Raw genomic sequence first — 18621 nt, forward strand, 5'->3', positions numbered from 1 at the left:
GAAGTTTTGTCTGTTGCAGAAAAGAAAGTGCCTTATTGCATTTACAATTTATGAATTTCCACTGACACAAAGAAAGAAGACCAAGGGCTGCCCAACAAAGCAACATATCAACAGTGATGATGTACTACCAACAATGACAGACCGGATCAAATGAAAGAAGACTTTAAAACTACAACCAGGGGCATCAGAAAGGAAAGATAAGTACAAACAATTTGTGAAGTTAATTTGTTTAAGGAATTATGTGCTTGTTAACAAAATGAACAGGGATGAGGGTAGGAGTGAGGTAGAAGTGAAAGCTGTAAGATACAGCCAGCACATGTCTGAGCCACATGAAAACATTGTCAGTAAAGAAACAGTAAAGACTGATATTTTGTAGTTAATTTTGGCAAAACTAGAGCAAATGAAGGCAGATAACAATAGCAAATTTAGTGCAGTAATTGACCAGTTAACTGAAATAAGAACTGAAACAAATAGTAAAATAGACAAAGTTCAAGATCAGATAGGACGACTCAGTAATCAAGTTTCAGAGGTAAAAAAATGGGTTGTCAGAGGGGTTAAAAAGTGTGAATGAAAAAGTTAATGTTTTAAAAAATAAATTTAATGTTTTGGAAAATGAGCTAGCAATTGAGTCAGCGGGACAGTCGAAGAATGTTGATGACATCAGAGTTGAACAGAAGGACATAGCAGAAAAAATGGAACAAAATATTGCCAGATTAAACCAAAAAAATTTAAATGTTGAAAACAATATGCAACCTAATGTAACTGTTTTAGATCAAAAAATTTCAGCAGTTTAGGAAACTTGCATTCACAAAAATCTGTGTGTAAACAATGGTATTGCATGGTCCGACACTCCCATCAAAAGTTTTCCAACAGACAATTTACATTCTGTGGATTTTCTGCACCACTGTAGAGGCAGTTTTGTGTCAGACATGAATGACAATCAAAAAATTAAATATGTTAAAAGATGTCTTGAAGATGAAGCTCTGTCATGGGTAAATTTAACTTTAAGTCAGTAAGGAACACATCACATCAAAGTTTCAAGAAAAGTTTTTTAAATAAGTTTTAGCTGGAAGCTGAACAGGGGAGAATCAAAATTGCATTTTTGAATGATCCTAATTATAGGAACTGGGATGGTACTTTGAAAGAGTTTTGTAAGAACCAACTGACACATCTTGACAAACTAATTGATGAAATGACCTTGACTGATGCACTTAAAAGGAGATTACCAGAAAGGTTGCAGTGAGATTTAGTACACGAACCTGATGATTGTCTCGAACAATTTTTACAATATGATGACAGAAAGAAGTATGTACCATAGTATTTGGAACGACAAAAATCAAAATTGGAGCAATTACAGAAACAGAAGTAATAGTAACTTCTGTCAGAATCAAAGTGTCAATAGAGAGAGAAATTTTGAGCATAATTCAGGATAGGAATAATGGGGATAACCATGGGCATTTTAATAGAGAAAACAATCATAGAAGTAACTAGTAGGGAAACGGCAGTTCAGCTCAATGAAGGTCCACAGTTCTGGGACGAGGAAACACAACAAGCACAGGAACCTGTAATTAATCATCCTGCTGTAACATACCTTTTTTTTTATAGAGACAACTGATACTATGTATTCTATCAATTGTTGCATATGTTAAAGTTATCTCAGCTGTTTCACTAAAAGAATTCATATGATTTTGTATACAATGTATTATATTTCAGGCTGCAATGTATAAAAAAGAAATTAATGTGTTATAATCAACAGTTAAAATTACTCTTCTTTTAAGAATAACTGAAATTACGAAATTTCTGGCATACTTAAAATTCATATTATTAATTGAACAATCTAATGCTAATTATTAAACTCATTCCTGGATTAATTTATGAAATACTGATATATTTTAGCAATGATTCATCTTTAATTTTGTAAACTCTTTGGACTAATGTGAGTATCACAGAATGTAAGGAGTGGTGCTCAAGCCTCTGATCGAAATGCACATATTTTGCTAAACTTGTCAACAACAATGTAAGCATTGGTTTTTTTGAATGTGGACATTGTTAAGTCAGTGTGATTTAGAAGAATGGGATCAAATAAAAAGATATTCTAGCACATCCCTGGTTAGCCCCATAGTTGAAACTGGTAATCATTAATAAAATAATTAGTGATCAAGACAAAGTTTTCTCAGTCATTATAAAAGACCTATCAGTCTCCTGTCAGTCATTATATGAGATATTCACTACACAGAAAAATCATTAGAATTTAATCAGACAAAGGACTAAGCTGGATTTGGAAATCGATACAACACACTGAATCATAATTATAGAATAAGGAGAAATTGTAGAGCAATGAGTATGAAGTATTAATTTGTACAGAACTCACAGTTTTTAAGGAAAATGTTGCAGAGCAATGTGCATGAATTACTACTTTGTACTAAATTCACAGTTTCTAAGGAAAATATTGACTCGTTTTGTACACAAAATCTGTTCTAAAAATGTTGATTGAACCTGTCTGACTATACATAAGAAAGTTCAAGTTGAAGCTACAGCTTACATCAAACTTCATCAGTATAGTGAGAAATTTAGACCTGAAAGAGAAATTGTGAAGAGAGATTCCATGCCATTGAAACTATTCTCAGAAGTCCTACAGAAAGGTTCCAAAGCTTTAAACTAGGAAAAAAGAAGGAATACACGTTTTAGGTGTGTATACACAATCCAGTCACAATAATGTGACGACAGCTTATATTTGACGTCAATGTGCAAAACCACTCCCAGACGGCAGATGGCAGCACTAGCATTGAAGGATATATTAAGTGTGTCAGCTGAATGCTGTGGTAATGCAGAAACGATGCAATCTGTCTGACGTTCAAAAGGATATGATAATTGGCTTTCGGGTCTAAGGTGGAAGCATTTCCAAAGTAGTTATGTTTGTAAACTGTTCACGTGCTGCCGTGGTTAAAGTATACTGTGGATGTAAAAATGGGACTATCCAAAATCAACGTCGAGACAACCATGGGCACAGATGACAGGGGTCAATGATGGCTATGGAGATATGTATGGCTGAAGAGATGTGCAACTGTTGATCAGCTGGCGACCCAGATGAACCAAGGGGCAACCAACAGTGTCTCCACAACAATCATGGGGTACGCTGCTGCATAAGGGTCGCCACAGCAGGCACCTGGTACCCATGTTGAGTCGTGTTTATCTGTGATGACGGCCGGACTCTGTACATCAATACTGCAACTGGACATCCAGTGAGTGGAAACAGGTAGCCTCTTCAGATATATCACGTTGTATGCTCCATCAGAAAGATGGCCATTGCCATGTATGGCACAAAACATCTGAAAGCAAACACTCTGCATGCATTATGCTCTGGACAATGTATTTGTGGCATCTTTTCGATGATCACATCATTCTGGAAGGCACTATGGATCAACACAGGTATGCATTTGTCCACCCCTACACGCAGTCTGGTTTTCCTTGGCACAATAGCATCTACCAGACGGACAATGCAACATGCCACAGCTTACAGTATATATGCATGGTTCGAAGAGCAGCAGATGAGTTTACTTTACTCCCCTGGGCACCAAACTCTCCTGATTTGAACCAAACCAACAATCTGTGGGATGTTTGCACCATGGACCCTCGACCAAGAAACCTAGCACAACTGGCAATAGCACTGGAATTGGCATGACTCCACGTCACTCTTGGTACTCTCCTCCTGTATGTCTCACAGTGGTCCACACTGCAAATGATGGTCATTCAGGTTTTTGACAGGTGGTCACATTGATATGAATGGACAGCATATGTGATTCATCATTATTTTGCACACTATGTACCATTTGCCTACACTACTGCAACACCATTGTTAAGCCAAAGTAATTATGATTATCATTAACATATAGAATTTAGTACTATAAAACCATTGTACGTCTAAGTATGACATTATCCAAAGTCATTAATCTCAAAACTGTATGCAAAAAATTATAAACAAAAAACAAGAAGTCTGAAAATCAACCATAACAAGACTGATACAATATGCAAGTACCATACAGAACAGAAAATTATGCAAAAGCTGATTAGACAGACGAAGGATGTTTTTTGCTGCATTCCAAGAGAGTCCATAACTAAAGCATGATGAGAGATGGGTTGTTGACATTAGAAAACATGCAACAGAAACATAGATGAACAGGCTACGTATGGACACTGTAATGCATAGAAAAATCAGTTGATGTTAAGTGGTTGATGATAATGAATACACTCATAGTTGAGAGCCCATTCCAATAACAGTCTGCTCAACTAAAATAACACTGTCTTTTGGAACACTACTCATAGGAAACAGAGATAGAAAATCAAAATAAAAGTTATTAAATAAAAACAGTCTAGGATTACGTGTAAGTTGTTAAAATTTAAAATTCATTAATCAGGTGACTGGTTTTGATCATGGTACCATTCAATCTCCATGATGATGGCTGGAGACAATAAACACTACTCAATGGGTTTATCATAAAATACACACTACTTAATGTGTTTATTTTCGCAACATAGTGAGCTGCTCCTTACCACTCTTCCCAGCCATCATCACAAGGTATTGGTCTTATGATGACTGTGCCACAAATGAAACTGATCACTTGGTTAATAAATTTTCAATTTCAGTAACTTACATGTAATCCTAGACTTTTTGTATATAAAGCCTTTTATATTAATGTGATAGTTACACATTTCTTCAGTTTCTACAAAATAATACTTATAGTTACACTTTATTTTTTCGTCCATAGATCATATTTCACAATGATATTAGGTATTTCATGTTGCCAATTTAATTCAGTGTAATTTTTCTTCAAAATCTGTCTTTGATATATAACAACAATCTTTTTGCACTGTATTATGTTAACAGATCATAAGTAGTAATACACTGTGATGATATATGCTAACACCCTGCATTAATTTACTCAACAGTACCGGATATGAAAGGAAAGTAAACAAAGCCAAGTTGTTCATTTATGACATATTGCTGAAAATACTAAAACAAGTTTCACATTTACATAAACTGGAAACTAGCTTTTTAGATCATGTATGTTTATCAATACTGCAGAAAATTTAAACATTTATACATAATGAAAACTCATTAAATCATATCTGCCCAAAATACACTTAATCTGTATGTTCTCTTCTGTATTTTAAGCACTGCAGTTTGTTTTCCTTTCCATCTTTCAGTAAATCTGTTTTCAAAGGAAAAGGAAGTGTTTTACTTCACTTCCAACTTTACATTTGTCTTATGGATTAGCCTGCAAGTACTGTTTCGCCTTATACCAACATCCAGAGATGAGATAATCCTTCAGTTTTCTTTTGTAGGTGCTCAGTTCATTTACTCTAAATGACAGTCTATTATAAAATAAAATTCTTGCATTTGTGGGGCTCCTATCTGTCATTTTCAACATTTTGCTTGATGTATGATAATTTTCTACAGTTCTTTTGTTGTAGTAATGAAAACCTCTGTTTAGAGATGCTGTACAATTTACCATTAAAGGAAATATTGTCTCACATATATATAGAAACTTGGTGCAATTAACATTTTAAATTCTTTGAATTTGTTATTTCAGGATTCCCATGGTGTTTGTTTTGTTTTGCATCTGATGGCCTTCTCTTGAAGCTTTAAAATTCTCTGAATGCATACATCTGCAAGAATTTTTGTATTTCATTTAGGTGGCTAATGCTTTTTCAACAGTAAAGATGTTCTGGCTTTTCAATGGACAAACTGTAAAACAGATAGAATAGCAGGAAGATCTGAAAGAGCAAAGTGAGTTTAGAGGAGGAAGATCATTCTAACAACAAATTCTGCCGAAAACAACCAGCAGAAAAAAAATAACAGCAGATGGGAAATGTATATTATATTTATTGATCTGAAGATGGTTTATGACAGTGCTCCAATGAAAGACTAATGGTACCCAGTGCAAGACAAAAAAGTATCTTCAGTTTATAATAATGCAGTGAAACATTATAGTAAGGACAATAGAAGTAGAGTCAAAATAGATAACTGTTTGACAGAAGAGTTTACTCTTAACAAGGGATTGTACATAAAGGATTTTGGATCTCTCGTGTTGTTCAACACATGTATTGATAAAGTCTTTAAAAATTGGAGGAGGAAACGTCAAAATATGGATCATAAGAGTAAGCTATGGGAGTATATACAGTCTACTGTTCGTGCACAATCAACTGATTGGAGCTGAAGATGAAGAAGATGTAAGTAATATGTATAGAAAATAAGTGACAGGTATGAGGAGTAAAGTATGGTGAAGGGGAAAAAAAAAAAAAAAAAAAACAAAAAACAAAAAAAAAACAAAAAACAGTAGGCCCATACGTTAACACGAAGAATGACTTGTATATTAGTTTATAAGTCATACTTCATGTGAACATATAGGCCTTCTTCATACAAGCATCACATTACGGAATAAAATTTGAAACGCAAACAAAGGCCATAATTGAGTGGCTGCATCCAGTATCATGGAATCATGGTAATTTAAAGTTAAAAAAAAGAAGTGATTGTGCAAGTGTTTTGTGAACAGCATTGTGTCGCTTGGGACAAAAGTGTGGTTGCTAACTGACAAAGTGAAAGAAAGGCTCCACACAATGGAAATGCATGAGGTGTTGCATAAACCTCAATAACGGACATAGTAAAGAATGAAAACATCACTAAACTAATAGAAATAGATTCAACTTTGGTGTGGTGGATAGGAAGTAAACAAAGAGAATTGTACAGTCATTACGGTATGTACAGATGGTAACAGAATACCAACAACTCACAAAATGTGGTCACAAAGTCTTTCAGGAGGGTGGAAAAAAGATATAGGCCTAATACGCCCAGAATGTGATGGAATGCAGGAACTTACAGAGGCTATGGATGGAGAATGGATTATGGTATAGCTGCATGTGTAACTGTGTTCCGTCTCTTATGAGAAAACATTTATCACAGTCCTGCCACAAATTTATTGCGTTTTGCAGAAATTACACCAGTCAAGCGTAGTATGAATTTCAGATGCGTTATCATCTTGTATATATTCAATTCTAATTCTCAACTTTGTTCAAAACACGTTTTGTTGATAAACAATCTCTGAAATTTTGTCGGTCTCACATTATTGGTATCGGTAAGTTTAATTAAATTAACGAAAGTCCTCTGTTTTGTCGAAGGATACGGCACTCGTAAAAGTGAACTCAATTTGTGATTGTTATGCCAACTTAACAGTTTACTTACGTATAGCGTAACTGACATGCGTCATAATGAAACACCGTTAGAAAACGACTCATTAGAAGCCAATGGCAATGCAAAAAGGATCGTGACCCAAAGTGTCTACTGCCGAAAGGTACGGTACTTTAAACTGGATAATAAGCTGTGACTGAACAACTAACACAAATAAAATGTACGTAGCTGCTAGCACTGGCAACTGTTATCTAGAAAAATGAAATGTTCTAAAGACCAGAGTATGCCATTTGCGGTAAAACCTTCACCAATATTTTCGATCCAGTCGTGCTACTTTTAGTGTCCTGTAGCGTTCCACCACTGAACTAAGAAAAAGTACAGTGAAATGCGTGCTGCGTTCCTATCACGTGCTTGCCACGCTTTCGGGAAGCACAGACTTGGAACTATCGTACTGAAGAATGCCGACGAGCCTAACGACAATGTAAACGCCTGAAAGGTTTTAGCGTAGATCGCGCGAGTCTACAGCAGAGAAAAACTTATTCTACACAGGCCTGATAGAAGAACTTATATTACTACGCCAAAACCTACTTACAATGGAAGATATCCGTTGCTTTATAAGGCTGGGTCTTACACAAATAAGTTCACATGACTTCTACACCAGAAAATTTGCTTTCTCAGACACAGGACTGAATAACATAGCGCCCAGCTCAGGGCTGTGGTCGCTGCTAGAGCTATTCCATGAACACATTGCATTTCGCTGCGTCGCACGACGCTTCCACTAGCTATTGATTTCTGTACCCCCACTATCACAGTTGGGAAGGAGGAGGGGGAGTGTAATCAATATTCCTAAAATAAGCTGTGTTCCTCACGGTGTCTTAATTGCACTTGCTGGTATTTACACAGGGAAAATAACGCCTTGAAATAGTGTTTAATGTCTTCTTCTTATATCGTCTATTTAAATGGTAGTTGATAATTCTGTGCATTTTGAGGGTTCTTTTCGGCTGTTACCTATGCTAGTGTTGCTGCAACATTACTGCTTTATTGCTTTACCCTCATGATAAAATGACAGATGAAACAAACGTATGATGCCTTTCAGCCATGCGCGTCGCATCAGGATGTAGTTTGTTTTGTGAGTGGTATTTGTATGGTTTGAAGTTCTTCCTACTCCCCGTGCGAGCCATGGATCGAATTTGGAGCCGCATTTCTAACGACGCACACCATTTGGGACAATGCGTAATTATCAATTAGCGTGACACGGTGAAGGCAGAAATCTCATCGTCGTACATGACGTGGTATACTGAAGCGATCAAATAATAGAGAAAACTGACTTTTCTGTTTGCTAAACTAGTTTTTGTGCCGACTTTGACGCGAACAGACCAGTAATACAAATCTTGCAAAGAAATAACAAGAGTCTACCAACCTCGGTAATCTCACACATTCGAGACATTTTGCAAGAATTGATCTCATTGTAAGCGGTTTAACCATAAAGGATGTTTAAAAAGAAGTGTCATATAGTCCTACAGGAGATAATATGGATCAGAGTTAGAGAAAAAGTTAATGTAACGGTATGTCCGGAAATCAACACCCGTGGAGATAGGGGCCAATCTGTCCCCTCAGTCTCATTTGTCTGTTCCGTAGAAGCAGGCACTATAATAGTGCTCTATGTGGTTGCCACATAGTCTGACATGTCATTACGCTCTTCTTCGTAGTGCCTCACGACTCTTTCAGAAACACATGGCTCATGGGGTGCCGCCCCATCATGCATAAACAACAGTCGTCTTCTACAAGCGCAGAAATCGGTTATACACAGCGACATCGTTCACGTCAGTGGTTGCTACAGGATGTGCATTTGCCCACAAATGCATTTTGTGATAATTTGCTATGTCTTCAGTTATGAATATTGCCTAATCCATAAATAAAATGGAGGCTGTAACCTGCAGATCATCAACGGCCCATATCTTAATTGGTATTAATTGCCGGACGTACCCTTATACGAAATTTGTGACACTACTTTTTAAACACTTTGCACATCCCCTAGCTGTCAAGGTCCATGCATATTAACTGTTAGCTGTTTAAGATTATGTGAGCACGGTTCTGCAGTATTTTTGAAACATTGGAACTAATAGATCACTAACATAAAAATTGTTTGCATTTTTAAACATTTGAAGAACAGTTTCGAGTAATTCTATTTCATTGAACCACATTTTATATATTACAGATTGACAGAAGAGTTTTATTCACATGTTTTTGCACTATGGTCTTCTGTGCTGTATTATGAACTTGCGTCATGCTTGCTACTTAAGACTATTAGCATACTTCGCCTGAAATGAAATGATCATATGGCATTGCTGACCGGGAGGCCCCAATCGCGGAAGTTCAGCCGCCAAGCGCTAGTCTTATTTCAGTCGACGTCCTATTGGGCGACTTGCATGCCGGTGATGAGGATGAAATGATAATGAGGACAACATAACACCCAGTCCACGAGCAGGGAAAAAACCCCCAACCCAGCCGGGAATCGAACCCAGGCCTACTGCATGGGAGGCAAGCACGTAACTACCTTTTTTTATCTTACATTTTGTTCGTTGTTGATCGTTGTGTTTGATCGTCGCGGACGTCACATGACATCCGTTAAAGTTCGTTTGTTGATCCTTCCACTCAGTTTTTTTTTATTGCAGAGGCCAACCAGCTCTCTGACCGAACACGCTGAGCTACCGTGCCGGCTAACCACCCAGCTAAGTAGGCTCGCCTATGATATAGTTGTTGATGTAACCTACTACCTACCTCGGATACACCTTGCACCAAATGAGGTAGGTTGCATAGTGAAATGGTCGGACAAGGTTGGCTATGATCTACCTCACTTGTGCTGTTTTTGTGAATTTGTTTTATGTTTCTTTTACGAATTATGATTTCAGACACAGTGACTTCAAAATATTTCTCTACCATGTTTGAATGCGATTCTGTTAAGTTTTTACAGATGCTGTAATGTTTAATCGATTCAGTAACGGCGGTATTCACTCTCTCTCGCTCAATGTGGCTTAGGTTTCCGCTTCAACCACTAACGAGTAGCAAGTAGATTGGACTCTCCCAAAACATGCCTCCCGATATTTAGCTGTGCGGCGCGGAGTGATTCATAACATTTTGTTCTTTCCATGTGTCTAAACGTTGCACTTTATAACATGATGTCTTTTACTTTACAAAGTGTGCTGTATAAATTTATAATCTATTTCGAGATTGACTGTACGAGTAGCTCTTACAACGGCGGGCAACTGTGAATTTTCCAGGTAGTACGTAATTCGAGAGGTGGTAAAAATCTGGTACATTTCGTGAAAATAAGATCACGGCTGTTCACGTGGTCAGTTTCAGTGTATACTCGACGTAAGAAGGTAAACTTTTAGTTCGATTTCATGAAGGAGAGTTATTATTCAGTGATTTATCTAGCGATGTGCGTGAAGCTAATAAGAGTCAATTGCAATAGATAGTTTGGGATCTTATATTGTTTTTGTTGATAGATAAAAGTTCAAAAGTCAGGTGCATAACATCTGTTAGTTTTATCAGACGTTATCTTCACATTTTGAATGGAAATCAGAAAGATTAAAAAGTAGGTAGGCCTGCAGGTTGGTTACCCTTGGACCAGCAGTTAATCGATTCTGTGGACTCCGTGTACCCTGAAACTGGCCCTGATTGGTTTTTCGTCAACGATGGAGCCATCCGAGATGTAGCACAACCCCGGATTGATAGCTTAACAATAACATAACGTCTACGCTGCAAACCTCTCCACCCAAAGCAGCGGCAAATTCACGTCTCTCAATGGTTTTCAGAAACTTACGTTGTAGCGTCAACCGTTCGCCTGATTCTCACTTTTTCCTTTCCAAGGATTAAACTGTTCCTAAAAATATCGTCTAATATACTTAAAAAGCCATTAGATCTCTAGTTTTATAGTCTCGCATTTATTCCACGAGAGGCAAGAAAGACGAAAGAATCTACACTTCAATAGCGCTGATTCAGAAACAAATGAGATAGTTAACTGTTTTGCATTAAAAATACTGTTTTTAATTCATCTACACTAATTTTCGGTGATCAGTACATTCCAAGCATGTTTATGCTGACGTTAGATAAGTTTACATCTCAAAATTAAGAGACATCTAAATATTACTGACACAGACTGTAGTTTTTAACACAGTATATTTTCAGGTAGCAAAATACTTTTAATCGCTGCTTTAACCCAGTAATACATGTTGCAATGAAATATTCCCCCGCTCGCTGAACCATTGGCGAAAGCTGCTAATAAACTTTTATAAATTCTGAAAAAACATGTCTAGCTAGTTTCTATCTTACCTTCTGTGTAAAAAAGACGTGTATCATCACCAAGTTAGTACGCAAATTCTTGTCTATCAAAAACAATTACTTTATTTCACTAAAGTCGAACTGACGTAACATGGATGCCTTTATGACAATTTATGTTCCTACACAAAGCCACTTCAGAGAACTTCTACCAATACCATTGGATATCCTTGGCGAACATTCTCGTTGGAGTACCTTTGTCAACAACAAAGATTCTTGTGGTATGAATGAAATCGTTGACTGTTTAACGCGGAAATCCCCCCCCCCCCCCAATCCCCTTCCCCATACCATGCTCCTCCTTTCCAGATAACATCACTGAGAAGCCGTTGATATTGCATCTACATCTGCATCTATACTCACCAAATCACCATGAAGTGTGTGACAGAGATAAATCCCCATTACACCACACATTAAGAGAATTTCTTCCTGCTCCATACTCGAATGGGGAAGAATGACTGCTTAGATGCTTTCGTGCGTTCTGTGATTAGTCTGCTTTTGGTTCGCTGTCTCTGCCAGATGATGATGATATTTGCTTTGTGGGGTGCTGAACTGCGTGGTTATCAGCGCTCGTACAAAGTCCCACTCTTTTCACAGCCCGGTCTCGCCACTTTCCCGAATGATGATGAAATGATGAGGACAACACAAACACCCAGTCCTCGAGCGAAGGATATCACCGATCCGGTCGGGAATCGAACGTGGGACCCCATGATCCAGAGGCAGCGGCGCTAGCCAGTAAACCACGAGCTGTGGACTCCCTGCAAGAGTGACAGGCTCCCTACTTACGAGACTGTAGTACACTATGTGATCAAAAGTATCCGGACACTCCCCAAAACATACGTTTGTCATATTAGGTGAATTGTGCTGCCACCTAATGCCAGGTACTCCATATCAGTGACCTCAGTAGACATTAGACATCGTGAGAAAGCAGAATGGGGTGCTCCATGGAACTCACGGACTTCGAACGTGTCAGGTGATAGGGTGTCATTTGTGTCATACGTCTGTACACGAGATTTACACACTCCTAAACATCACTAGGTCCACCGTTTTCGATGTGATAAATGGTTCAAATGGCTCTGAGCACTATGGGACTTAACTTCTGTGGTCATCAGTCCCCTAGAACTTAGAACTACTTAAACCTAACTAACCTAATGACATCACACACATCCATGCCCGAGGCAGGATTCGAACCTGCGACCGTAGCAGTCGCGCGGTTCCGGACTGAGCGCCTGAACCGCTAGACCACCGCGGCCGGCTCGATGTGATAGTGAAGCGGAAACGTGAAGGGACACGTACAGCACAAAAGCGTACCGGCCGACCTCGTCTGTTGACTGACATAGACCGCCGACAGTTGAAGGTGATAGTAATGTGTAATAGGCACACATCTATCCAGACGATCACACAGCAATTCCAAATTGCATAAGGATCCACTGCAAGTACAATGACAGTCAGGCGGGAGGTAAGAAAACTTGGATTTCATGGTCGAGCGGCTGCTCATAAGCCACACATCACCCCGGTAAATGCCAAACGACGCCTCGCTTGGGTGTAAGGAGAGTAAACATTGGAAGATTGAACAGTGGAAAAACATTGTATGGAGTGACGAATCAAGGAACACAATGGGGCGATCTGATGGCAGGGTATGGGTATGGCGAATGCCCGGTGAACGTCACCTGCCAGCACATGTCGTGCCAACAGTAAAATTCGGAGGCGGTGGCGTTACGGCGTGGTTGTGTTTTTCATGGAGGGGGCTTGCACCCATTATTGTTTTGCGTGGCACTACCACAGCACAAGCCTACATTGATGTTTTAAGCACCTTCTTGCTTCCCACTGTTGAAGAGCAATTCGGGGATGCCGATTGCAACTTTCAACACGATCGAGCACCTATTCATAATGCACGGCTTGTGGTGGAGTGGTTACACGACAATAACATCCTTGTAATGGAGTGGCTTGCACAGAGTCCTAACCTGAATCATATAGAACACCTTTGGGATGTTTTCGAACGCCAAGTTCGTACCAGGCCTCTCCGAGTGACATCGATACCTTTCCCCAGTGCAACACTCCGTGAAGAATGGGCTGCCATTCCCCAAGAAACCTTCCAGCACCTGATTGAACGTATGCCTGCGAGAGTGGAAGCTGTGATCAAGGCTAAGGGTGGGCCAACACCATATTGAATTCCAGCATTACCGATGGAGGGCGCCACCAACTTGTAAGTCATTTTCAGCCATGTGTCCGGATACTTTTGATCACATAGTGTATATTCTTAGATCGCGAAGTATTGCTCCTTGAAACTGCACAAGTTGCCTGTCTCCTTCAGGTTTTTCAGAATTTATGTTACGGTGTACTGTAGCTCACACGAACTTGTGTCCATTAATGCCGTCCTCCTTTTTTACTTTCAATATCTTCTGTTAGTCATATTTGGTATGGGTGCCACACATTTGAACACAATTCTGGGATGGGTCACACGAGTGCAGTCTCCTTAGACTGGTTATATTTTCTCAGTATCTTAGTAATGACGCCCCTCCCCCCCCCTCCCCAAGTCTGCCAACTATTTTACCTACGATTCAGCCTGTATGTGTGTTCATTCCATTTCATTTCCCCACAAACAGCTGCACTCAGATATTCGTATGAGTTTACTGATAGATTTGCAATCGTAGATGACTGTGGATGTACTTTATGTTGATTGTTGGTTTGTTCTGGTACGTATTTGACGTCAGCAAAAGAATGATAGACATCAGATTACATTCCCCTTTGCTAAAAAGTTTTTTTAGATTAGGCAGGCGACTCTCCATCCTATCCAGAAAACTACAGCTGTACGAAACCCAGTAGTACAAGCGTCAGATCGAAAGAAACGCCCCCCACTAATAAGAGTATTAAAATCCTAATGGTTAACTGCCGAAGCATTCGCTGCAAAGTTCCGGGGTTCGAAGTGCTCCTGAAAAGCAGTGAATCTCACTTAATACTAGGTACAGAAAGGTGGTTGAATCCTGGGAAACCGACAGCAGTGATATGTTTGGGGAAAATTTAAGTGTATACCGAAAGGATAGGTTAATGGGAAATGAAGGTGGTGTACTTTCGCAGTAGACTGGAAACTCAAATAACCCAGATATAAACTGAAGCTGCATGCGAGATTGTTTTGGCAAGACTCAGAATCAAGAGTGGACATAAAATAACTAGAGCCTTCTGCCGCCCGCCGGACTCATCTCCTGATGTAACCGAAAACTTTAGAGAAAGTTCCAGTTCACTTGTAAGTTCCCCAATCATACTGTAATCGTTGGTGAAGACTTTAATTATCCAACAATTAACTGGGAAAACTACAGTTCTGTTGGTGGTGGGCTTGATAAGACAACTTGTGAAACATTACTAAATGCCTTATCTGAAAACTACCTAGAACATTTAGTTAGAAACCCTATTCATGATGCTTCCCACGCCCGGGTTCCCGGGTTCGATTCCCGGCGGGGTCATGGATTTTCTCTGCCTCGTGATGGCTGGGTGTTGTGTGCTGTCCTTAGGTTAGTTAGGTTTAAGTAGTTCTAAGTTCTAGGGGACTGATGACCATAGATGTTAAGTCCCATAGTGCTCAGAGCCATTTGAACCATTTGAACCTATTCATGATGGAAATATAACGGATCTGATGGCAACAAACAAACCTGACCTCTATGAGGATCTCTGCATCGAAACTGGTGTCAGGGACTATGACGTGGTTGTGGCGACAATGATTAGCAACGTACAAAGGACAACTAAAACAAGCAGAGAGATATAAATAATCAGTAAACTAGGTACAAAAATCAGTAGTGCCGTATCTCAGTGAGGAACTTGGAACTTTCAGCACAGGGCAGAAATACGTGGAGGAACAACGGTTCAAGTTTAAAAGAATAGTTGACCATGCACTGGATATATACGCATCCAGTAGAAGAGTTCATAATGGGAGGGGCCCTCCATAGTATACAGTCACTGTAAAGAAACTTCTAAAGAAACAGAGGCTACGGCGTAATTAGTGTGAAACAAAGCATAAGACTATAGACAGATGCTGAATGAAACACTTTTGACTATCAAGATGGCAATGCCTGAAGCCTTCAGTGACTACTGTAGCAGAATATTGTTAAATTATATTTCACAAAACCCAAATAAATTCTGGTCGAATTTAAAGGTTGTTAGTGGTACAATAATTAGTGTCCAGTCCCTAGTGGACGAGACAAGAACTGAAATTGAGGGTAGCAAAGCAAAATCTGAAATGCCTAGTTGCGTTTTCAAGTGTTCTTTTACAACGGAAGAACCAGGAGAATTGCCACAATTCAATCCTCGTACCACTGAAAAGATGACCGAAATCAGTATTGGTGTCGGTGGTGTTGAGAAACAGCCGAAATCGTTGAAATTGAACAAAGCCCCAGGAACCAATGGAATCCATATCAGATTCTGTAGTGAATTTGCCACCGAATTAGCCCCTCTTCTAACTATAATCTATCGTAGATACGTCGGACAAAAAATCATGCCCAGTAGTTGGAAGAAAGCACAGGGAACACTTGTCTGCAAGAAGAGTAGTAGAAGTGATCCACAAAACTACCGTCCACTGTGTTTCACATCGATTTGTTAGAATCTTAGCACCTATTCTACACTCAGACATAATGAGGTGTCACGAACAGATTGATCTCCATGTCAACCAGCATTGAAATCCGAAACATCGATTATGTGAAAGCCAGCTCGCCCTTTTCTCAGTACAGTCTGAAAACTTTGGATCAAGGTAGTCAGGCAGATTCTGTATTTTTTGATTTTCAAAAAGCATTTGACTTAGCACCACCTCTACGCTTATTGTCAAAAATTCAATCACATGGGATATCACGTAAAATTTGTGACTGGATTGAGGGTAGGGAGGACACAGAATGTTAGCTTGGATGGAGAGTCATCGTCAGCTGTAGAAGTAAGTTCGGGTGTGCCTCAGGGAAGAGTATTGCGACCCTTGCTGTTCATATTGCATGTTAATGACCAAGCGGACAATATTAATAGCAACCTCAGGCGTTTTGTAGATGATGCAACTACCTATAACAATGTACTGTCTGAAAGAAGCGGCATAAATATTCAGCCAGATCTTGCTAAGATTTGAAAGTGGTGCAAAGATTCGCAATTTGCTTTAAATGTCCAAAAAGTAAAATTGTGCACTTCACAAAACGAAAAAAATGTGGTGTCCTATGATTATAATGTCAATGAGTCACAGTTGAAATCACACTTTGTATGGATATGAAATGGAATGACCACATAAGTTCTTTGTGGGTAAAGCAGGTGATAGACTTCGGTTTATTGACAGAATACTGGAGAAGTGCAATCAGTCTATAAAGGAAATTGCTTACAAATAGTTCGAGCGACCCATTCTAGAATATTGCTCAAGTGTGTGGGGACCATACCAGATAGGAGTAACAGGGGATACTGAACGCATACAGAGAAGAGCAGCACGAATTTTCACAGGTTTGTTTGATCCGTGGGTGAGTGTCATAGTGATGCTGAAAGAACTGAACTACCAGACTCTTGAAGATAGACGTAAACTATCCGGAGAAAGTCTACTAACAAAGTTTCAAGAACCGACTTTGAGTGATAACTCTAGGAATATATTAAAACTCTCTACGCATCACTCACATAGGGATCGTGGGACAAGATTAGAATAATTACAGCAAGCACAGAGACATTCAAACAGTCACTCTTTCCGCTCTCCATACGTGAATGGAAGGAGAAGAAACCCTAATAACTGGTACTTGCACTTCAGGGTGGTTTGCAGAATACATATGTAGACGTCGGTGTAGATGCACAAGGGACATTCGGAAAAGGATAACTGTCAATATTCCAAAAGCAGGTATCTCCTTCGCTGTTTGTAATATTATGACTAAAAAATCAAATTTGGTTCTTACTTGACAACACATATAGACTTTTATTACACATGGCATAAATTTATGCGTGTTTAGATTTATCTTGAATGATTTGTTGCAGAATATAGTCAAGGGAAGAGATATCTCTGTTTAAGAATGCATCATATTGAATCTTGGAATACTAACGTAGATGGTCCGTCATTCGTAACGCAAGTTTCTGCACAGTATCGGGCGATGTAAGTGGCATACATTTAAGTCACTTCAAGCCGACGTAAAGACATATGAATTACGGAAGAAAATATTCGGCATTATTTGTATTAGTGAATTATGTAATAATTTATTGAAATAATCAGTAAATTCATATAGCTACATTTCAGTATAAATTATTACAAGTAATTTAAAGGCAAAATAAGTAGTGTAGGCCTTATTGTCCAAAAAAAGTGGACTCTGCTCGGAAGTCTTTCTGTGTGAGTCATGTAGCTTGCACAAGACTGATATTTATAAGGAAATATGTCAGATACAAAAATAAGATTTACCACAATGATAATACTCAAACTAGAAAGTAGTTTGCTGTGTGAATATGTCTGATATTGCCAGAATAGGTTCAAATGGTTCAAATGGTTCTAAGTACTATGGGACTTAACATCTGTGGTCATCAGTCCCCTAGACTTAGAACTACTTAAACTTAACTAACCTAAGGACATCACACACATCCATGCCTGAGGCAGAATTCGAACCTGCGACCGTAGCAGCAGCGCGTTCCGCATTGAAGCGCCTAGAACCGCTGGGCGCCACAATAGGAGAAAATATCGTAAGCAGGTAATTAAATATAAATTATAAAAGAATCTAAAACTTCCCATAAAACTTTTCAAAATTTTGTATACGTGTATCTTTACTCTTTGGACAAGTTACCTAGTGTGACGATGCTGTCTATATACACTCCTGGAAATTGAAATAAGAACACCGTGAATTCATTGTCCCAGGAAGGGGAAACTTTATTGACACATTCCTGGGGTCAGATACATCACATGATCACACTGACAGAACCACAGGCACATAGACACAGGCAACAGAGCATGCACAATGTCGGCACTAGTACAGTGTATATCCACCTTTCGCAGCAATGCAGGCTGCTATTCTCCCATGGAGACGATCGTAGAGATGCTGGATGTAGTCCTGTGGAACGGCCTGCCATGCCATGCCATGCCATGCCATGCCATTTCCACCTGGCGCCTCAGTTGGACC

The 18621-nt window shown here is 39.1% G+C and overlaps 1 protein-coding gene across 1 annotated transcript in view; it reads right to left on the bottom strand.

Moving 5' to 3' along the window:
• The window catches only part of LOC126100892 (armadillo repeat-containing protein 2), a 169328-nt gene extending 161386 nt beyond the window's left edge, over window positions 1-7942 (bottom strand). Inside the window, exon 1 of the mRNA XM_049911559.1 lies at window positions 7779-7942. The gene's annotated coding sequence lies outside the window, so the exon portion shown is untranslated. The remainder of the gene's footprint in view (window positions 1-7778) is intronic.
• Between the last annotated feature and the right edge of the window lie 10679 nt (window positions 7943-18621).

Source organism: Schistocerca cancellata, chromosome 9 (assembly GCF_023864275.1).
Source record: "Schistocerca cancellata isolate TAMUIC-IGC-003103 chromosome 9, iqSchCanc2.1, whole genome shotgun sequence".
Taxonomy (NCBI): domain Eukaryota; kingdom Metazoa; phylum Arthropoda; class Insecta; order Orthoptera; family Acrididae; genus Schistocerca; species Schistocerca cancellata.